The 24,559-nt window shown below is 38.6% G+C and overlaps 1 protein-coding gene across 13 annotated transcripts in view; it reads left to right on the plus strand.

The window, feature by feature from the left end:
• Positions 1-24,559, plus strand: part of camta1b (calmodulin binding transcription activator 1b) — a 306,867-nt gene that overhangs the window by 69,044 nt on the left and 213,264 nt on the right. The window lies entirely within an intron of this gene.

Genomic DNA, 24,559 nt, shown 5'->3' on the forward strand with positions numbered 1-24,559 from the left:
GGGATACAGGCAAGTAGTTATTTGAGTTAGGAGATCGAGAGCTTGCTTTTTGTCACCGGTGTCTCTCCAGACACTCAAGCCACGTGCTTCTTTCCGTGCCCGGTGCCGCCCGGTCCGGGCTGCTCGGGACCCAGCGGGGAACGGGGGCTGTGACACTGACAAAGCTATCTAAGGCTAGCACCATCCGTCATCCCCTCCCGTTTAGCATGAGCTATCGCACAGTCCAAAAGATGTCAGTGAACCTTATCGCCAAGGAAACCTCTCAATAACTTATTCATGATTCGCAAGGCAATTGCCCGGGCTGCTGTTTCACTTGGCAAAGTAGTCGACATTGACAAAACATTCAAGGAATGCTCGACTCGACCTGTATCCGAAGTGCTCCGGTTGGCGCCGGATATCCATCTGGTCAAAATTCTCAGCACGCTCCCCTTAGGAGGCTTTCATAGCAGGTGATGGGTTTAAGATTCTTGGCAGGGAAGCATTTTAAGAGCAATAGTGGCTGTCACCAGACAATTTCCCTTGTGGTGGGTCTGCATCTTAAAACATTAAACCAAATGACTTCTTGGTCTGATTCAGACAAGCTGTTTGAGCAATGGCACCGTTCGAATATTTACACTTTAATATAGAAGCTCATCTCGGGGTCTGCGCTGACCATGGGGACGTCCCGCAGATGCTTCTCGCTTTAATGTTCGTGCTCAATTAAAGGCTTTTGATTGAACGAGGCAATGCGCTGGATACTCAATTGCAATCACATATGCAAAAGCTGTCAGAGATATGAAGCGCTTCCCTCACGCTGTGAATTATATTGTATGCTCTTTGCATTTTATGAGTGCCGTGCCCATAATGCATTGTGCTGTTATAAGTAAATATATCTGGAATGACCTTTCTCTACACGTCAGAGTTGGGACCACTGAGAATGCTTATTAGCTCACTCCTTGTGTTTTTTCCCCCCCTTTTGCTCTTCGAAAGGTCCCGCCAGGGTGAAAGATGGAGAAAATAGATGAGTGCAGAAAGAGAGAGAGACTTCACCAGCTGTGTGCCTCAAACCCATTTAGTTCCAAGACGGTGATGGTTTTTCATCGAATTCCCTGACCTGCCTCGGAATTGTCACTTTCCCCTCTAGCTACACAGAATTTGCCAGGATGTAGTGACTCCTTTTTTTCTCCTGACATAAGTTGTGTGGGTCCTTATATCCTCAAATGGGCTCATTGTCCTTATTAAACTCTGTGACAATTTTGGATTTGGTTTGCAAGTATAATTTCGTTTGTGTATGACAGGATTGTGTGAAATTCAGAACTGAGAAATTGCCTTCCTTTCAATTCATGAGTGTAAATTTAAATGGAATAAGCCAAACCCCACAGTTAGTTGAATTGGAATGACTGAAAGTGGAATTGACTGAAATGCAATTTAAAGACATTCATTTGAAGTTCAAAGAAGTTAATTTTAATAAATAATAAGAAAATTGTACTGAAAAATTAATAAAATACAGATTTCTATTGGTAGCATTTCAAACATTTGCCTGTGTATCATAATGCCTATAAACCTTTTTTTTTTGACACGTTTGTAGTTAAAAATCAGTTAAATTACTTTTGAATTTCAAATTTCCTTATTCAAATTTGTATTGGAATTCTGCATCCTACATCAATTCAAATTCCCCAGTTGATGAACGTTTCTCAGTTTAGTTCTAAATGGTGCGCAACCCTGCAGCCAGTTGCATAACCTGCTTAGACTAGTCTTACAAGTTGGTCGTCTATATTTTTTTCTTTAAAACTGGTCATCAATTGTGACCCGCGCTGGCAAAATGAGTCGCAATGAGCAAATTTTCAAAAACGAGTTGTTGTTATTCTGGTAAAAAACCTTCAAAATGATACATGATTTGTTGGAATCCTACAAAAAATGACTGAGCTACACCTGTTTGAAATCAATAGAGTCAGTTTTGAGAAAGTCAATTTTGAGAAAAATCAAGTTAAAGTTTTCTGAAGGTTCCAAAACAAAATCACCTAGCATTCTCATGCCATCGAGAATTTGCAATGAATATTCACAAAGTTGGAATGCTGCTCTTTACAACGATACCAAACTTGTACTGAGGGAAGTGCCAAGAAGTGAGCAGAGAAAAAGGGCATTTTTCATGGTCAAAGGAAAGGTACTCCTCTCAGAAAACTTACAAATAAAGATACTTTTAGATGTTTAATTGCTATTTGGAGCATTGGGATCACTAGATGAGGGCTTAATGAACTCATTTTTGTGAAAACCTCAAATTCAACCAAATTGACATTTTTCACTTGTTTTGCCTGTAGCTCGAAATTAACCTGTGTGCATTCCTACTCATTTTGCCAGCACGGGTCACATTGTTTAAAGTCAGTTACATAAAAATGTTAATTGGTTCAACGTAGATTGGATTGTAGTTCAGTTCTGCACATGCAGCATGGGTTTAAAGTTTTCAATAGTGAATCCAGTTCTAGAATTCAATTGTCAATTCCATAAATGAGCGAACTTTGTGTGTACAGAACGAGATTAAGCACTGGTTCTGGAGGAGTGACAACTGTATTTAGCTGCAGTGTGTACGTGACCTGTGTGCATGTATGCAATACTTCACTGCTGTTTGCTCTACTTCAACTTCAAATTCCCACAGTCCTAGTTTCACTGTGTTCCTGAATCTGCTCTCTGACGCAACTCTCCTCCGTCTGTTGCGGCTGAGCATCCCGTGGCGTCTTCCCTTCCTCCTCGTGTCCCAATCCCAGTCCTTCCCGGAGCAACACAACACGCTGTTCCCTTCCATGCTGAGATCACAGCCCCCCCAGCCACAAACCCAACCGCTGCGTATTTCCCTTCCTACCTGTGAAGTGAATTCCCTCCAATGGCACGTAAGGTAATAGAGGACATCCTTTCTTCCCCCTAGGCCTTCTCTCTGTTCAGTGTCATTGCAGTGAAAGTCTTCTGAGAAGAAGAAAAAAGCTACACTCAATGTGGTTGAGCATGATAAAGACACTGACACACACGTTGCATGCCTTCCAAGTGCTGTGATAAGAGAGAGACAGATATTTGTTTGACCAATATTGTTTACAGTTTTCACACTTTTCAACTTGATCAGTTATCAGATTTATCTACCGATAAATGGCACCATTTTGTGGGTCTCTAAAGAATGGCATTAGCGTTTTTGCTCACCAGCCACTGTGGCTAGTGGTTTTCCAAAGTTACTAGCCATTCAGTATTTTCACTGGCCACAATTTCGACATCAATTCCATGGGGAAAAACTGTAGATATTTTATCCTTCAAACTGTATAGATATAGATATACATATAGATATACATATAGAAAAATATAGATATTTTTAATATCTCATAATTTGCCAGCAGGTATATTAGGCTGCTGTCACTTTAAGAACTGACGCACGGATCTATTATACTGTTACACATGCGTTTTCTTTCTCAACTGTTTACGTTCATTTAAAACATGACTGACTGTGAATACTTGCCAAGACCAGCGTTTTGACATTATTTTGTGTGTATTTGACTGTTTAAGCTCAATAAGCAGCGAAAAAGAACTCAATTTAGTACTGAGAGGCGGCTTTATGTGTGCACACTTTGGGTGTGAGAAAAATCTGCGGGAATGAGTAAAATTATGTGCAATACTCGCAATCCCATGCTGAAATTCATGGCCTGTAACACCAATAATATTCATCCGGAGCAAATGAAATGAGTGAGTGAAGGGAGACGGGTTTGTGTGTCAACTTGCTGTCGGAGAGATGAGAGAGAGAGAGAAAGAGCAGCTGGTATTGTGTATCTATTCTGTGGAAAATGAGTATTGGAAGGGTTTCAGATACTTCAGTATCGATATGTATTGAAAAATTGATATTTTTGACAACACTACATTGCACTTAGTTTATTATTTCAGATGCCTTTTTAAAAGGCTACAAATGAAAAAATGTACTGTATATATTATTCAACTCGTGACTGCGTAACACGCCACAGCTGAAATCCACCTGCATTTGGCAGGATGGCGAGTGTTAATGTCAAGCTCTGGGCACCAGCATAATTACTTAACAGCCGTTTGATAAATAATAGCCATTCATTATCAAGCAAGAAATGTGTGGCTTAATAATTAGACCCAAATCAAAGATCAAAGAAAATAAGCAAGTATTTTGCAAAACAATAGGCAAAACTTATTATATAATATAAAATTATTAATATTATTTATGCCATTATATACATTTCTTGCATATTGTTTTGTCAAAATTTTTTATTTTAAATGCTAAATATTTTATTCAAATGCTAAATATTTTATTCAAATCTATTTTTTTTTTTTTTTTTATTGCAAACAGAACATGGTCAACATATATGACACAAATGAACTATATACAAAGTATATAGTTGCATAAGTAAAATAAATAAATTATCACCAATAATAAAAGTAATAATGAAAAAAATACTTTTCATAAAGCGTGTTGTTGTCTAATGATTATCTAGTTATTGTGGAAAAGAGCAGAAATAAAAATAATTAAAAATAATTTTTGCATTTTGGCTATTGGACAGTTATACAAGAATAATCTGTATCTGTATTGGTCAAAAAAGCGTTATCTGTTTATCTGTAGTTGAGCTGCTGGGGGTGGAAATCTGCACAGGAAATTTTTACACTTTTTGACTCGCTCACCTCTTGTAATGAATAGGATATGATCGTTTGCATGGTCTTGTTGTTTTGCTACTTGATTAGGCTTTGGTGCATTCTCTCATCATCATGTCACATTAACACAGTGTTTAGCTTAATTAGCCTAAGTGTGGGGAGGGGGGGTGTTAAAAATGAGTCACCGGTGGGAAAAAAAAATGATGTCCACATTTAGAGACAAGTAATTAAGAAAACACTGGGTTTCAAAAATAGGCTTGAATGAAGCGCTTATGGAGCTAAACAAGTGCACCTAATTACATGCTCACAAGGTGTTCATGGCAACATAGCGTTGTTATGGAAACACAGAAGTCTGCTCTGTATCCATGGAAAAAACTGACCCCAGCATTGTGCTCGAGGGCATTTCCTCATCAACACGGATACCTGATGTGTGTGTGGGCATTCGTATTTACGTTATGGTATTTTTATAACCGTATAGATATTTCTCCTAGGGTGAATCTCACTAAACCTGTCAAGAACATATATGTGCGGGTCATATTTCACCACAAAATGGATGAAAAAAGATTTGACTTATTTTTTCAGGGCCATTAAGAATATTTTCCATCGTGACATTAGATTATAACAGTTAAATTCCCACTATTCTTATGCCTAATGTGGCTAATGTGAAAAAAAAAAGTAAAGTGTTTATATGCCTTAGTAGTATTTGTTCTAATGCCTTTAATCAAATACTTTATATATAGAAAGACTGTGCACTCGTATTATTATTATGAATGAGAGAAAGTGCAATGCACAATATGGCGAAATAAGTCCCGCCTTCTAAATAAGCTCCAATCGCTGATTGGCAAAGTCATCGTGTCACTGAAGCGGCCATTAGAAGCTCCGGTTCCTATAGAAACAGTCGGACACGTGCTTCCTATAGAGTCCCCCACTTAGGGCTGCGCATGCGCATTAGCATGATCCAGCCTGAAAAATGCTTTTTTTTTTTTTTTTGTCATGATTCAAGCGTTTAGAAACAACATTTATGAGACAGTTTTTGTCAGATTTCATTGGTGATTTCAAATATGAAATTTAATCGGAAGCTTGGCAACAGCTTTGGAGAATTTGATGTTTCCCCATTCAAAGAGATAGGAGCTGCACGCCCCCAAAGGCGTTTCAAAGATGGCTGCCGTGTGAAATGACTTGTCTTAAAGGGACTTTGCTTTAATCTAAGTAAAACATATTGTATTACAATAATGAGAATCACAACTGAGAATGATAATTCATCCAGATGCATTGCTGTAAAGTTTAAATTTGAAGGTTTAAATATGCTTAATTATCAAGATAATAATGTCACAATGCAAAAATAGGCTTCATTTGTATGCTGAAAAAGCAATCAATTTCCTGTTACATAACACATATTCATAATTTGAAATAAAATTGTGAACTAGACGTGTTTTCGAGAGGAATAGAGGCTGTAGCTTGAAAGTCTGAAGTCCACCTATCCACTCAGATAATGGATAAAAAAGAGAAAAATAGATCAGAGCATAAATTGTTAACAGGGGTCTGTCAGGGACAGCGAAGCAGTCAAACTGGCCTACTAACAAGCTTTCCCTCACCATTCATTTGCTCTCATCTCTTCTTCATCTCTACTCACCTCCATTATACATGAGCCCTCTTATGAAAAAGTCATAAACGGCAGGAGTGGTTTCTCCACGCACAATCTCGCACCACACCGCCTGCCTTGCAGATTAATTAGAGGCAGCTGTCGTCCATTTCCAATAATTAATCACTGGAGTGGGAAACTCCTATTCCAGGAGAGCTTGGCAAGCTCATGAGTACGTTAGCTCCAGCGTTGCCTGTATTTGATCTTCCCCTGTACAGGACCAGGCGTGTTGTTTCTAGATGGACCTTTTGGCGAAACAACTTTCTCAACTTTTTCAGAATGTTTCTTAACTGGACTATGCTCATTCTCATATCATTGTAATTGATAGCTAATTTGCAAGGACATTAAACAGCTAATGTTTCCCAATGTTCAAAGGTTGGGTGTTTTTTCTAGAGAAACAATGTTCTGTAAAGTACTCATAACTGCCTTTTTTATTAGGTTACAACAAAGCACAGCTGCTTGACACCTCATTTTATTAGAGGTGAACTTTCTAAGCATATGCCTTACACCGCTCTGCTGACCAAAGGTTGCACTCTTCTGGTCTAATTTCACAGGCCTTTCTCGAAATATCAGTGGAGTGCAATCTCAGCACCTCCAGCAGCATCCACTTTTGGCTCATGGATAGGAGCGTGTGCTATGAGCCTGGGGAGAACACAATTCTTAAGAGAGGGGCATTCTGCCCAGTTTTCATTAAACCAGGCACCCATGAAGGGAATTTATGAATGACAATTAAAGACATGCTTCAGCATGTTTTAATGATGGTCTCCTAGCCAAAATCGGCAATAGATACAAAAGTTGCACTTTTAAATGGCCCAGTGGAACAGGGCTGACAGATACAATTTTGGTTCACACTTTTTAAACCTCTATTTAAACACATTTCAATGATACACAATTTTTTGTTGTGATTGTTTTTGTTGGCCAGTTATGAGTAGATATATATTGAATATGTTGGGTTTATCTTTTTTTTTTTTTTTAACTGAACTCTAGAAATCTACTAAAGAAAACAATTGTGAAAAAACTTTAGTTTTCGTGTATTGTTGTAATTTCAGAACTTTGTGATGAAATGATCTAGGCTGGTTTTTATAGTTTACCAGTCATTTGCAGGATATGCAAAAGGTTATATATATATATATATGCTAGGGTTGTGCCGATAGACGATAGTATCATGTATCGACGATAGTCAGAGATACCGCCGATGGCTGATGCCTTTGACGATATCAAGACGATAATTGCCTCATTTTTCCATTGATGTATTAAATTATTAGGGCCAAGCACCAAAGGTGCGAAGGCACCTATTGTAATCATTGGCATTCTTATTATTATTCTTCAGTTTCCACTCTGGAAGTCTATGGCAGCCCATAGAACCATATGGTAAAAAGTTGTGAAATTTGGCACAGAGATAGAGGACAGTCTGAACTGTCCCCATAGCAAATTTGGAGTCTCTAACTCAATCTCTCTAGCACCACCAGCTGTCCAAATTTGCACTCACATTTATGCTAATGACTTTTGAACCGTAAGGGCTAGAAACAAAATTCTTTTTTCCTCTGATTCCTTGACTCAAGACCTTTCTCACATTATGACACCATTTTCTGCCATTTTGAATTTCTGAAAAAAACTACTTTTTCGAACTCCTCCTCAGCCATTGCTCCTAAAATTGAACCAGATCATCTTCAGACCATGCAGACAAAAAGTTATGGAATTCAAGTTGATTTGTCAAACCATTTACAGTTTCCATAGCACATTAACACAACATTTTAATGACGCTAATAACAATACAATTACTACAAAATTATTACAAAAATGATATAGGCCTAAAAACAGTCTTTAGGTCCGAACACAACACAGTAATCAGTCATAGATGAAAATCAAAAGCAGCTTCAAACGCTGATTAAAAATAACAAAACTTGTACAAGAAATATTGATTATTCACATTTTTCCACTATCATTAATGTATGGTCCACAAAACATTATTAAGCCAGTAAATTAGTATTGTGTATCGGCGATCTCACAGGCTGACGATAGGACGATATGACTGTGGAGCATATTGCCCAACACTATATGCATCTTGCCCATTTTACTGTAGTGCCACTGTAGTACAACTGTAGTTCAGAAAGTGAGTGTTGCACCATTTCTCAGGCAGCAATTACTGTACATGTTGTCCTCAGCTGGCAAACGGCAATCTCCAGTGGCCTTGATTCTGTGAGGAAACCGCTTAATTCATTAGCCCCCGGATCGTGAGATGAGAAGAGGGGGATTTTAATTGCTACTGTGGATATAAACATTTAAAAGTGCATCACGGACGTGGCCATTTGGGTGTCAGGACTATTAAAAGATGTGCTTACTGTGTTTATTCCTGTCAGACCTGAATGGGACTGGGGTGGGGTGTGTAGGGGGTACTAGCACCCTGCTGCGAATAAATTCAGGTCAACATTCAGACATTTTCCCTGTTTTGTACTTAATTAAATGCCAACCCCCTACATATATGTGCTCTCTCTCTCTCTCTCTCTCTATATATATATGCTAACAATGAAATTGGATAAATGTATTAAGCGATTTGCAGCCTGAATGTATGTGTGTGTTTGCATGTAAACTAGATATGGCAACACCAGCTTTAGTTCAGTCCTCCACTGGGTTATTCAGCAAAGCCAATAGTTTCATTGTCTCTGCTTTTCCTGTTTTTATAGCCTGCACACACGAAGCGGCGGTGGCCGGTTTTGGTTCAGTGTCATTAGAATGGTAAAGCGTGGCGTCCCGCTGGCAGCAGTAAAGCGGTAGGCATGAGAAATGAACGGCTCAGTCTCGTCTGGGTGCCTGTTTGAATTTTGTTTATTATGCATTTGTTCTGTGCACTCCTACGCAGTCGGATCACACAGAAAACACACACCCACTCAGAGCAGTTAGCGACAAGGACTTCTAGTATTTTCTGATGACAAATATTCACCTCGTGGCTCTTCTTTACACAATAAACATTCATTGCACAAATGGGTGTGGAAATGAGGAAATCTCCTTTCTTTGTTTGTCGACAGTGAGATATGGCTCTATATTTCTTTTTTATTAGCTCCATTTAATTTGTGATGGTTTGACACATTGAGCCGTAGAGCTTATGTGGTTGATGCTCGTTGAAGTCTGAGTTGTGTAATTTCCTGATCATGTTGTTTCTACCTTTTCCGGTCTTTTTACTGTTCCAGTTATTGAAAGAAATTTAGATTTCTAAAGGATTTTTAGCACATTGTTCCAAAGTTGGATTGTTCTGGTCATTGCTGATGTTCTAGGAATAGAATTAGAAATGTAACAATACACTCTCTTTGACAAACCACATGATTTGAGGTATTATCGTCATTCGTAGCACTAATTATGAGCAAAAGAAAATAGCATTTCACTCAATCTTTGATCATTCTGCTAATTTTTTTCTCCTTTTAGAACTCCAGGGATATGGTACCCTGAGCATTGTCCCATGATTCTGTCATCATATGCCTTCGTACCTTGTTCCTGTGAGTTCAGATGTTTCACTGTGACGCACGGGACACGCACAAGCTTTTGGCTCCATCTTCAAAATCCCCTTCGCTCAGAGTGCACGAAAAATCCCTCCTCTCTCTTTTTTTTTCTCTCTCTCTCTCTCTCTCTCTCTCTCTCTCTCTCTCTCTCCATTCTTTAAATAACTCGAGTTAATGTGGAGCCAGAGGAATCGTGATGCTCAGGGAATGTGAGGACACGCCATGCAGACGTTCACACACAGCTTTGCTTCCATATCTATCCCTTAAGTCAGGTGTGTGTGTGTGTGTGTGTGAGTGTGTGTTCAGTCACTGCTGGCACATTTGGCACAAACAGCAGCAGAGTTGAGGGTTGATGGAAAGGTAAATGGAGCACTCAGTCCTGAAATGCTGCCAGGAAGAGATTGGCTGAATGGCTAACAAAAGCTTTGTTTCTAATGTTTTCTCACCATTGTCAGATAAAAATGATGTACGGTGATCCCAAAAAGTTTTTGGGCACTTAAAAATGTCTGAATGGCATTGCATTAGACATTAGATATCAAAGCAAGTGTCTTTATCTTAGGGCTGCACGATAATGGTTAAACTGATATTTTTTTCTCAAAAAGTATAATCATTGTTCTCACAGAATTGTCAAATGAAAATATGTTTTTTGGGTAAATAACCAGAGGGAGATTATGCTTAATCGAGAAAAGCAAAAACCATGATTAAAATACTATTAATTGTGCAGTCCTGCTGTATCTGTTTATCCAACCTAACACTTGGTTTGATGTTTTGTTTCAAATACAATGGCATTCAGATATTTTAAGTGTGACTTGAGTGTTAAAATATTTTTTGGTGCCACAGTATCTGATTGGGTTTATTTTAACTGTGATCTTGTGTTACAAAACACAACAATGCTGAAAACATATCTATATCCCACTTAAATTTCCAACCAAATACAGGGCTCCAGACTAACATTTGAGAGCAGTGGCGCTGGTGCCACTAAGTTCTACAAAAGATGGCATCAGCACCTGATTTTGTGCCGCTGGGTTCTCTTTTCTTTTTTTTAAATCATAAAGGTAATTTAATCATATTACCATTGTTTTGCATTAACAAGTGCTGTTACTAATAATATAACATTTTGTTTTTGACAGCACTAAGCTTGAATTGAGATGCAGATAAAATTAACTTTAACGTGTAACGTTAAAATTAACAGTAACGTGCAAAAACATTTTTATATGGAAAAATGTAAATATTCTACTCTTATTAAATGTACCATACTGAACTGACCTACATCTTCATTTTATTGAATGTACACATGTGGCTGATTTAGTTTTCTAATTGTATAATTGTATAATATTTTAGTGTTGTAAGTTTATCATTCGTGTCAACTGCAGTTTGAAATGATCAGACTTCAAAAACATTTAGCTTTAAGTTATGTAGTTGCATTCAGCCTTGTGAAGAACTAGTTAAAGACTTGTGCCCCGGCGGTGAGAGTGATGGAAACGAAAGTGACAGCAGATTTTTGGGTGAAGTGAGAGGTGATCTGGAGACTGGCCGGAGTCATCACACACTTGTCTTCTCCCTGCTTTTCTTCAGCAGAGATCTGAAAGGATAATTAACAATGCTTATGGCTGTCTCTCCTCAATGTAGTCTTCATTCAGATCTCCCCCACGAAGGACAGAGACTAGCCTGACATCCACGTCAACTACCTGGCGAGCTTTTTATTGATATCGGAGGTAATATAAATCAGTCATATTGCGATTAATGATTTTTGAATGCTGTTTGAAGTGAGTGCAGAGTGATTGTGGAGAGAAAATGCATGAAATTAGAAATCAAGGTGTTGAAGTCTATTCATTAGATTGGTGGTATTAAAAAGCAGTGTGTCTTGACATGGCAGTGAGCATTATTAAAAATACAGACAAAGCCGATGTGCAATATTAGCCAGATTTGTAAACTCCCAAAGGTCCTGAAAACGAATGATAAGCTTCTGAGAGTTGCTTTGTCCATCTAAAGGTCATAAGTCAAGATATCCATCCAGTCCACCTTTTTTCACATTGTGTCACCTAATTTGTCTGTCCAGGGAAAGTGCGGGAGATCTCCCCCTCCTTCTGACCCTGCGGTCAACTGTAATCTGCTAAGAGTTATGTGGGAGGTGACGTTCGCCAGCATCCAGATGAAGGAGGCAGGGACATGATAAAGCTTTTTGAAAACTCCAGCAGAGTTTGGCGTAGGAGAGAGATTCTCACCAGCTGTGTCCCCAGAGAGCTATTTTTTGCTATTAATGTGTCCGCTGCTCTCGCTTTAGCCTTTAGCTGTACAGCAGAGCAACGTGGGTAACTGGGTTAGCGGCCTCCCATTACTGAACTTTAGGAGGTGGGAGAGGAAAGGTGATGGGGTGTTAAAGAATGAGAACACTTTCTCCCGTTAACCTTATCACGCCATTCAATCTCAGCGTCCTTTGGGAGCTCAACCAGATGCGGGAAGAGGTGGGAGGGAAGGACATCAGAGCGACAAAGGCAATGTGAGGAAGTGAAGGAGGTGAGTCAGGCGAGGTTAGTTAATGAGTGAAATTGCAAGAATGGATTGGAAAATGACCTATGTTGTATCGGCCCTTCATTGTCAGGATCCAACTTGCTTCGCCCACATGAGCGTCGCACAAAACACTGGAGTATGCGTGCTAACCCCTAAGCCACAGGTTTTATGAACTTAAAGGCACAATATGTAATGTTTTGCCACTAGAGGTCGCCTATTCAAAACAAAGTCGTAGCTTGATGACGCCGAGATGGAGCGCGTAATCATGGGAGATGTCTTCACCTCACAGCCAGTGGAAAAGAAACAGGATGGGACTCGGGTAGAAATCATGTTCATGGATGAGATTATTAACGTTATTGTAGTATGAAGAAGAGCAGGGCCGAGTGCTGTGGGAGCTGAACGAGGCTGCTGGAGTGATTGCTAATGAGAGACGAGTGCGACACACGGCTCGAGAGCAGCAAAACTTTTATTATGCCACAGTTGCCGCTTCCGCTTCTTCTGGTCAAGCGGATGTGGGGTAAAGCAGCACTGTTTTATCATATTATATACATTTAAGTGTGTTGAAAATGATGTTATAACTCTACTCTGTGCGTTTGCTGGGCGGCTGCTACGAGACACTTGTTGCACACTGCAGTAAGCTAGATCGATATTAGAATATCATATTAATATATCAAGAAAACGAGATTCAAACAATAAGACTAAACGTGTTGAGCTAAATAACAATGATTAGTATTCTGTCTATAAATGTATCCAAGCAGTTGTTCCCTTGTCTAATAAAACATATAATATATTAAAGCGTCTTTTGTTTCTACAAAAAACAAATCGAGGTTAACGCGGATATGATGTCATTGATAGGCGACGCACGGACATGTTCCGTGTCCTGGTTAAAATTGCTTATTTCTCTGGATTTAAACATTGCTTGGAAACATTTGGGATAATGTAAGTACACAAGTCAACAAAACATATAACACTGTTCTAGTTGTTTTTGGATATTTTAATCCAAAAATCTTACATATTGTGCCTTTAAGAATCTTTGGGGAACCAAAAAATGTTTTGTCTGATTAGTGATATGTTTGGAGATGGTACGGACACCATCTTAGAAATGTTATTTTATATGAGAATATTTAAATATAATTATTCATAATTAGATATTTTATTATACATTTAAATAAATCAATCATTTAATTTGTGAAATGAAACAGAATAATACAAAACAAGTTGAGTTGACTACTATTGACATTAGTAATAATGTCAATATGTTAATAAATTCTTACCATCAGCTTTTTTGTGAGAAAACTGAACTGAATACAAAGCTTCAGTCGATAAATCAACATTTTTTGAGAATGGCCCTGATGCAACCGTATACCCCAAGCCATTTGAAAACATTTATTTATATCATCATTTAAACATTTATATCACCTTAATCTCAAAGAAACAGACTAAACCATTAATCATGAAGAATGTACTTTGCTAAATCATTTAGACACCTTTTTTTGTAACATTTGACTCATAAATCGGGAAAAACAATGGTAAAAACTCTAATTCTAATAATTTACAGAACGTGTGGCCTCTGAAAGCATTCCTTCCCAGAAGGCCGAATGCTGATTCAATGTGTAGTTTTGTTTTGTTCTTGTTTTACCAAGTAGGGTATTTTTACCAGACGTACATACCTAAGAACAGATCGAAATGTACGACCTCTTGACAATATCAGTAGGATGGCTGCTTTGAATATAGGAGCTGGAGAGCTTCCCTAGTGAAGGAGAGCATGAGCGTCTCTGTGTGTGGGACTGGATGATTCAGCAGCTAAAGAGAGCCTCCAAGTGATTATTGGAACAAAAGGAGGCACAATGGGGTGTTGCGGGGTAGGAGGTTGTCCTGGAAAAGGAGGTAAACTTTTATATAACTGTGTCGTGACATCGTTCCAAGGAGGACGCTGTGGGTTTTTGTTCTTGGAACGTTATCTGTCACCAGTGTGTCATTCCGTGTCACAACATCATGTGGAGAGGTGATTTCGAGGAGGGACTAGGTGATTTGCAGTGCTCGGTTGCTGTAGGGGAAGTCTCAGGCGATTAGTGTGGCAGAAATGTTGGATATAATTATAGGCAGAGATGTGAATAGTGTCAATTTAAAGTCTGTCTCTAAGACTTTTTGTTGTACACATCTAAAAGGGAAATCTTAATTGGCCAAGGTCAACAGGTCAAAAATTCCTCCCGTCTCCCATTGGAAAAGACAGATGAGACACATAGGAAGGCAAACTTGGCTGCTACAAAGTGTGCCAGAGAGCAGCCGGATCAAAAGCGCTTTTCCTGCCAAGACATGAAGCAGATCCGTACAGTATGTGCTGCCACTTACACCTTACGACCCGAAAATAGGGACTTTGAGCCAACAAACTTTGTTGGTTGTGTTTGTTGAAGCTGTTTGAGTGTAGTCAAGCTCAAGAGAAGCCTCACAATCTTGAGATGTTATTGGGAACACTGTCAGCAAGGAGAAAAGCGACAGAGAAAAAAAACAGGAGTGCGTTTTTAGGACTTGCTTACGTGAGCGTGCAGGTAAAGCGTCGAAAGGCTGAAAGAAAGAAAAAGAGGGATCATCTCATTCCAGCTCTATTCAGTCGGTTTCAGAGTCTCGTCTGTTTGAGTAAACAGTTTAGTTTGCATCTGGAATGTGCAATTTAAGAGGGTAAATATCCTGTTAAGCCCTCACGAACAGCAGCAAACCTAGAGGTTAGTTTGTGTTTGCTGAATCTGTTTGAGAAAAACTGAGCAGGATGTCCTGTCCCATTTGAGTTCTTCTGCTTGACAGTTCCTCTTGAAAATGTGTATATTTTCCGCATAATGCTGAGTCAGCATGTATTGTGGCCCTTGGTGTCTAATGAGTATTCTCATTCGTTGCTTTCTGACAAATATCAGCACAATCAATTTGACACGTTTCGCATAAAAACGCCAAGCTTTCCCACAGAGCATTGTACAGTGAGAAACAAAGTTTGTGAAAAGCAACAATAGGTTCGCTCTGGCTGGCTTTATGTTTGTGCATCTCTCTGCACAGGACACTGCATGCCGTTTGTTCGGTTTCTTTCATTTCTTTGTCTGACATGCCCTTGACTGCGTCTGCGTCACACACTCTTGCGTCCTCCAGTTGCTGGATCTTTGGGTCTGCGGAGGTGGAGAATGTAGTCAACCATCCATGCTATTCATTCGTCTTCATTTCCATTAGAATATGTTTTTTTTATTATTATTCTCCACTCTGGCATGTAGCACTTTTTTTTATTCATCATTATTTACTTTATTTCATTGCTGATTAGTACCTGGCACATTGAATTGTGACACACTCTAATCAAAATTCAAAATTAGAAGCTAAGTAATAAAGGCCTTAAATGACTGTTTGTGCAAATTAAGAGCGGGACAATAGTTTGCGTTTAATTTATTTCCATTTATTTATTAATATTTTGTTTATTTATCCATTACTGTTTTAATTATTATTTATTCCTGATCTTCAAGCAGAATTGTTTACTGAGTGAATGAAATTGGATTTTAAGTAATTGCAAAAGAGGTAATTATAAAGATGTCCACCTAGAATTCCCGGCAGAAAACCCTTTAGCAGCCGTTCCTGCTGACATGGGTTCAGTTTGAGGTTTTATCAGCTCACCCATCCCCCACAATTCCCTTTTAACCTTCCATCTATTGGCCTGACCTTGACTAGCACTTTCCTGTCATTCGCTTAAGGACAGAGCAGAGGAGTAACTAATATTCCTCACCCTCTTTTTCTGCTCTTTATCTATCATTTTCTATTCATAACGTGCTTCTCCTTTCTTGTCTTTCATAAAATGACGGCAAACAGTTTGTGATTAAGTGATTGCAATCACAAAATGTTCTTCGATCACAGATTTGTTCCTCAGCAGCCTGAAAAAGGTTCAGTTTCAGCAAGAGGACGGACGTGTCGCGGGACTCACATTCTGTATGGATTTATTTTATTACGTGATAGTGTTTACCAATAAATCTTTTTGAATTTCAGTGATGACCATCGAATCATCAGCTTCTGCTCATTAGTATGCTGGAAACATCTATAAAATCTCCATAAAGCCTGGCACTGCTGAGGCAGTAAAAAGTTTATTTTCAACTTAGAGGGTAATGATTTGGTCCTTTTTCTCTCGGTGACTGCTCTGTTGCCTTTTTCTGAAACTGGATCAAACGAGACAGTTGTGTATTTATTTTCCACTCTTTTTTTCCCCCTCCCAAGATAGAATTTCGATTAGCTTCATGGCATATTTTCAAATTAGTGATATTCTAAATTAGCATCAATTGCTTCCCGGCCCATTTGGTATCACTCCCGACCCGCACTCAACCCAATATCCCAGCACTTCATGAAAAAAACATGACTTTTCTTTGGGATTTTCATAAATCAACAAACAAGCAGCAATAAGCCTCCGTTTTCTCATTTCAGCACAAAATAATAACTTATCAAAACAATTTGTCTTGCAAGAAAATGCCACATCCACTGTTAATCGTCATTTGGAAATGGCAATTATGTATACAAATAATGCCACTGTTTAAATTTGAATATTTGCATATTTGTGAATATGCTTAATATTGCTGATTAAGATGCGGTTAGGCTTTCTGCCATTGTTTGATCTCGACGGAGGCTCTTAATGGTGTTATTAATGATGAGCAGAGTCGTGCAATGACATATTCAATCAACGCTGATGGTGACGATGAAATCTCTGAATGTAGAAGCGATGCCTAATTTGTTAATGGGCCGAAAATAGACGTTTTGTAGAATCGGCAAATTGCGGGCTTCTGGATTTAGGGTTATTAGTGTGTGTGTGTGTTTTTTTTTTTTTTTTTTTTGTTACGCACTTTATTTTCTAGAGAAATTGTAAGTTTCCTGATTGTATGGTTTTATTAAAGACTTAGAGAGTAAAATAAAATAACCGAATGTTTAACCTCACATAAATGAATCGCAAATTATCCAGTCTTTTTTTTTTCTCCAATGCAGTTTTTATGCCTTTTCACATCTCTCTCTCTCTAGTTTACTCTAGTATGTAGGTGGAAGTGCCGCCCATGGCAAGGGTAAAGCTACGGCCGACCCTGTGGAGCTCAGCCCTTACAGCACATCACTAACAATCATTAGCTTTTATTTGCTGTTTGCTTTTGCCTAATAAGCCCAGTAATGCCATACTATACATCTTTCTTTCTTTATTTCTCTCTTCGGCACGATGAGGCAGAGAGCGAGTAAGGGATGAGCAGCGAGGGAGAGACGAAGAAAGAATAATTCAGAGATGGAGCCGTTGTAAGAGTATCCCTTATTTAGACATGCCCTGCAGAGCACCACCACAATTAAAATGATTCATACTCACCATAACTCGATAAATATTACACACAGCTTAATCAAAAATGCATATCCGTTTCACCTCGTGCCATATCCTGAATGTATGCCGTCAGACAGATAGGGATAGAATGAGAGAGGGAGTGTGTTAAAATATTCACTGCTGTGGTTAAGAGATTAAAATGCCCTCATTAGAAAAACTGAACCTTGTAGAGGTTACTGTGTTCCACACCACCTGGAACCTTATTTTAGCCCAGAGGACTGATTAACATTGTGCCGTGCACGCCACTGAAGTTATAGACCCCGTTATGGGCCTGTTTGCATTTGTTTTCACCCTCCTGCTTTTAAAACAGGGCCAATCAGGCTAAAAGGATAGAAGAGCAAAACTAATAAGCCAATTAAAGCAGAGGACAGTGAAGCTTAGCATGGAGCTTTGCTAATGGAGCAAATGTGTTCCTATGTCCAGTGTATGTGTGTGTTTTGTCTATGGAGCTTTAATAATTTATAATTCTCCTCCTCTTGAGATCCTTTTAATTAGAATGCTTAAGAGAAGTGCAGGCTTTTCCATTATCTAAAGAAGTGTGTGACCGTAAGATCTATTTTACCTGCATGGATGTTATTGATTACAGTGAGCCGGAGTGAATGTAGTGAATGTTTAAAACTACATTTTCACTTGTGTTTGTTTTTTTATGACACTCCCTATTTGAAGTCAGAGCTACGTTTAGTACAGATTGGTGCTTAATATTATGCTCAGCACATGCATGCTTTGGTACTGATCAGTGGTTGTACTGGTTACACACTGATAGATTCAGTTTGCATTAATCACTTAATTAGATCATATATGGATGGACTAAATCAGTGAGGGGCTAACATATAACAGTCTGCTGTTACTAAACCTGATTTACCTAATGGATGCCATTTGAGATAAGTCATAAGCAGAGATGCACAATAATTTATGTACGACAATGCCACCTGTGTGAGATGAAGCCGTGTGCTTGCCTTAGCATCAATAACACTGGAATAAAGTGATAAATCCTTCCATATTAATCTGTGTTTTTGTTCGAACCACGGATCACATATACATTTGCATGCATTTATGCTTTTGACAGCTGTCTGTGTTAAGATTAATAGGGATGCGTGATATATCGGCCACCATATCGGTATTGGCCAATATATGTTCATATGTTCATTTTTAATGTTATCGGTATCGGCCCGATAAGAAATATTGGCCGATATATTAAAGATGATAAATAATGGATTATTTCCTCCTGCTGCGCACTGTTCACTATGATGGTTTTGAATTGCTTGAAATATGATTGAAATCACTTCAAAAAAGGAAAATACAGTTAAGTGCAACGTGCAGAGCAAATCTGTCATATAGGCTACATAAAAATATAATGAGAACATTATAATTGTGTGCTTGGGACATAGCTTTTAATGGTGAGAGTTTTGTTTTTGTAATCAGGCTCTCAAAAATTCTATAAAAATTTGGATTTAGATTTATCAGCCAATATATCGGTTATCGGCTTTCAAATATAAAGAATTATCAGTTATCGTATCTGCCAAAATGTTCATATCGGTGCATTTTTATTTTCTGATGTTTTGTATATTGTCTCACAATTGCAACTTCATATCTCAGTTGTGATTTTACAATGTGACTTTAATGTAAATTTGATCCCATAATTAATTTTTTTCCCCTTTGAGATGGAAATGGACTTCCACATCAGTTTGCTTTCAGTGAGGACAGGAAAATTACTTGACGCTTAAAACTCGTCATGTTTTGTTTGGTTAGAGCCATGAGGACGTTGTGCTTGGAAGAACTGCTGATTGTTGCTGAGATTGCAATGGATGCCAATCCATGCCTCTGATAAACTATTCAGGAAGCATCTCCTCATCTATTTCCCATTTTCAGAGAGAGGGAGAGGGCAGATGGATCTAGAGAAAGAGAAACGATCTATCCGTGGTGCACCTGTGTTTTGGGGCTTGAAAAGCAGCTTTCCCAGCATTTTTGCATGAAGGCGTGGCAGCCAATCAGAGCTAATGACCAGGTTGCTTTGCTCATCAGCGATCGCCCGGGCGGATGGACGGTCTCTGTGCCTGCGTTTGGTTTAGCCACGCGGCTCAGGCGCTACCAGCTGGAGTACCACACAAACTGCCTGATTAAAAGTAGCCCTCTCAAGACCCCTGAGTTCTCATCCTGAATGCCAAACTACAGGACTCCGGGACTGAAATGATAATGTGTTGTAGCAGCTTGGCCAAATATGGAATGAAGCTGATGGAGCGTGAGGCGGTTCTTTTAGAGTTCTAGTTTGTGTTGGAGAGGGATGAGTGACGTCCTCTCTCTCTCTCTCTCTCTCTCTCTCTCTCTCTTTCTGTTCTCATCAAATTAAAATAGCTAAAAAGTAATGTTAATTATAGCTGGATATGTTGTTGGCAGGTACTAAAGAGCTATACTCTGTATGTTTTAATGCCTTGTTTCCTCATTCTGGATTTGAGCTTTTATAGTATAAACCAGGGGTGCAAAACTCAGTTCCTGGAGGGCCACAGTCCTGCAGAGTTTAGCTTCAGCCCCAATTAAACACACCTGATTCAGCTATTCAAAGTCAAACTACAGGTATGTGTGTTGAACCAGGGTTGGAATTAAACTTTGCAGGACTGCGGCCCTCTAGGAGCACCTCTGGTTATTTTTATGGAGGGGAAAAAAAAAACAAGAGTTCCCAGGAAATTTTAAAAATACAGTTTCCAGGCTTGGTATATATTAGTATTGTTAATTATTAGTATTATTATAATAAAGTATTATACAATTTCCAGTCTTGGTAATTTCTGCATTAAAATCTCAGACCATTAATTTGATCTTTTTGGAGACTTTTATCCACACATAATTATGATTGTTTAAATCTTTTAATCATTTAAATTTTAAGGATTGGTATTGATTTCATGTGGAAATCCTTCACCACAATCTCTGTAAAATGATTTAAAGGGGTCCTTGATTAGGATTTCACTTTTTTAACTTTAGTTAGTGTGTAATGTTGCTGTTTGAGCATAAACATCTGCAAAGTTACGACGCTCAAAGTTCAATGCAAAGGGAGATTTTTACAGAAATCGCTTTTTAAGAGCTACAACAAACGGCTGGTAGGGACTACAATGAGCTTCTTCTCAGGTTGGTGACATCACAAACCCCAAAATTTACATAAACCCTGCCCCCGATAACACACAACAAATGGGGTGAGGCCATGTTGGGCTGCTTTAGAGAAGAGAAAGAGTTGTTGTAGTAGAGTGTTGTTGCCATGCTGTCATTTTACGCCGGACTGCTTCACAAACGAGGGTCAATTCAATGTTGGGCTGTTGGTCAATTCATTAAAAGCTAAAAATGAATATGTTAGCCTTAAGGTTATGAATAAGCTGGTGTGTTACAAAACAATGACAAAATTCGCATTTAGGAGATACAAGCATTCAAATTTTACAGTCTCTCACTTCCGCTAAAGTGGATCACGGATTTTCATGACATCACATCACTCTTCAGTTTCTCGTCAAATCTTCGGTCCAATCAAATGCTCTCTAGAATCTGAAGTCCCGCCTCCACCTACACTCTTACAGACGCTGAAGCCTCGGCTCAAATTGGTCATTTGCTCACACATTTACTAGTTTCTACATGGTGAATGGCACATTGTGCACTATATAGAGAATAGGGAACGATTCAGACAGTGTAAACATGCTTTCCTTTGACGCGAATGAAGTCCGTTTTCGCGTTAGTGTCACATAAACCGCCGCAACGCGAGCAGTCTGCTCCGGTCCAGAGACGCGAGAGCACAGAGCGTTTCATATGCGCAAGTCGGCACAGACCACAAAAGGTATCAGACCCATTTGAATTCTGCACAGAATGCTGTATATAAGTAATATAAAGGATATTATGAGGAGAAACGGTTAGAGATTAGAAGGAAACAGAGGTTTTACTAAGTCTAATGGCTCTGGAGAGCTGTAACATAAACGAAACGGTATTGGCTATTTAAAAAAAGGGGCAGGACTGTTCGATATATCGCACTGTCTTCCTGTTTCAGTTGAAATTACGTCAACACATTGAATAATGCTGCGCGTTCCAACACTCAGTGGGCCTTTAACATGACGGCACATGCTAGTCGATGAGTTGAATCAACTCCACAGCAACTGCATAAATTTATCCACTAACCATTCAGAAATGTCCAGTTTCATTCTAAAAGTTGTAACTTCTTCAATCAACTCTCCATCAGTTTCTAACTCCGGTTTGAACAATGTAAGGCTGAACACCATTACTGGCAATCCTCATTTTGGCTGTCTGAGATTCTCCAGCTTTGTTGTTGTTGAGCAACCGAAGCGTGAGCTGTTAAAGCTCCACCCTCTTCTGGAAAGCAGACTGGGAGCAGCAGCTCATTTGCATTTAAAGGAATACACACAAAAACGGCATGTTTTTGCTCACACCCAAATAGGGGCAAATTTGACAAGCTACAATAAATGATCTGTGGGGTATTTTGAGCTGAAACTTCACAGACACATTCTGGGGACACCAGAGACTTGTGAAAGTGGGCATAATAAAAATATTTAATACTTAATAAATGATTTAAAAAATATTCAAATATATTTAATACATTTTTTGTGTTGGTAAACGACTGGAAAAGTAATTGAAAATTCATTAGTGGGATCTCTGAATCTCTGATTTATAATTACATTGGTTAGGAGCCAAAGAAAAAAGTATTTTTTAGCATTAGCCCAAATTTCTATATTTGTGCGATTCTACTCCATGCCGATTAGAGTCCAGCACTTTCTAAAGGCAAAAAGAAAGGCAGAGATTTTTTTGTCTTCTTAACAGCTCCAGGAGACACCTGAGTAATAGCTTTCAAAGTTCCACAAAGGCTTGGCAACAAACACAGGAAATGGGGAAATTTTTCCGTAGGTGCTCCGAGAACAAGTTCTGAGGTAAATTAACTGAAATTCTTCAAACAAACTTCAAAACTCCCTCTGGTGGTCGCATCTCTTGGTCCAAAGCTGCGTTTGATGGAGGAGTGTGAGAGAGACAGACAGACAGACAGACGAGAAGAGAGAAGAGAAGAGACAGACATTTGAAAACTGCTTTGCTTACGTTAGTCCATATGGCGGCATTCTGCTGCCTGATTCACGGCGCAAGCGCATCCTTGAATTTTAAGCGATTGTTTGGGATTCTATTATGTGGAATCCTCATTTCCATTGCCTCTGTTCTTTGACCTACAGAGGATTACTGTGTCGCCCTCTGCGCGGCTTGCTGTTTCATTCCCGCACGCAGGCCTGTGAAAGATCACATCAGTTAGTTCAATTACTGCAGCCATAAAGAGCGCCGTGCATCTGCGTGCGTGTGAACGAGTCGCGAAAACCCACCCTATGCAAAAAACATGCTGTCGCTCTCTCTCTCCAGGGCGAGCCAGAAAGAGCAGACGCATCTCTCAGCTTTGATTCCCCTCTGGGTCTCTCTGACTGCCTTTATAGTGAGCGCTTGAGTGCTGTCAGCGGCTGTGTGTCTCTCCGCTCACCGCAGAGTTCACGGTGAAGGTTTTGAAGCGGTGACACTGCTTCTGCGCTGATAACAGTGTGAAATTAAAATCCCTCTTTCTGATGACGAGGAGAGCTGTTTCGCTAATCCTCAGGGGTTTGAAGGTTTTTTCGCCACCTTAGTGTGCAAAGGGGACGAGTGGTGGTTAGAGGTGCTGGAGGGGCTGGACTAGGGGTGCTATGTTTGTACTAAATTAATATAATTAAAAACATTAATATAAATACAAATTGTTTAAGATACACTACTGATCATAGTTTGGAGTTTTTTGTTGAAATAAATAAATACTTTTATTCAGCAAGGATGCATTAAATTGATCGAAAGTGACAGTAAAGACATTTATAATGTTACAAAAGATTCTGTTTCAAATAAATTCTGCTCTTTTGAACTTTCTATTCATCAAAGAATCCTGAAAAAATGTATCATATTTTCCTTAAGAATATGAAGCAGCACAACTTTTCAACTTAAAATTAAAAATAAATAAATAAAAGATAAGATAATAAAGATAATAAAAAAAAAAATTTAGCATCAAATCAGCATATTAGAATGTGTTCTGGAGTATCATGTGACACTGAAGACTGGAGTAATGATGCTGAAAATTCAGCTTTGCATCATTGGAATAAATTACATTTTAAAATGTATTAAAATATAAAAGAGTTCTTTTAAATTGCAATATTATTTCACAATATTGCTGTATTTTTGATTAAATGCAACCTTATGCAACCTTAGAGAGACTTCTTTAAATAACATTAAAAAATCTCACTAACCTTAAACTTTTGAATGGTGGTTTATGACCTCCATGTATATCAGATTTGTATAGTATTGTGATAGTCTGGTGCATTTTCACAGTGAATTGATGATACCGAAGGTTCTCTGACACTTATTCTCTGCTTTTGCTCTGAATTTGGTGTGACTTACCGGTCTAGACGGATCTTTTAGTCTTCCCTTGATAATTACTTCGATGCTTCTAACCAAACCAGACAAATTCATTGAAGTTTATATAAGGTGTTTAATGATGTTCTACTACTTTGCACTTGATTGTAATTTTAGACACTTAATGTAGTGATGCTTGTTTCTGCAATGAAATAAAAAAAATAAAAAAAGGTTATTGCTACCTTTTTATCTCATAATTCTGACTTTTTTTCTCTAAATTGTGAGTTTATATCTCACAATTTTGACTTTATAACTTGCAATTGTGAGTTTATATCTCGCAATTCTGAAAAAAAGTCTGAATTATGAGATATAAAAGCCTTGGATATAATAAAAGATATAAATTTGCACAGGATTAGTATCATCTGGGGATTAATAGAAATAGAAATTACACCACATCTGAATTTCATGTGGCACATTTGCACGGTATAAGCGAAGCCTGTGATTTTACTCTAATTTACTGACTTATCTCCCGGATATGATGTC

This window comes from Ctenopharyngodon idella, chromosome 11, assembly GCF_019924925.1.
Source record: "Ctenopharyngodon idella isolate HZGC_01 chromosome 11, HZGC01, whole genome shotgun sequence".
NCBI classification, from domain to species: domain Eukaryota; kingdom Metazoa; phylum Chordata; class Actinopteri; order Cypriniformes; family Xenocyprididae; genus Ctenopharyngodon; species Ctenopharyngodon idella.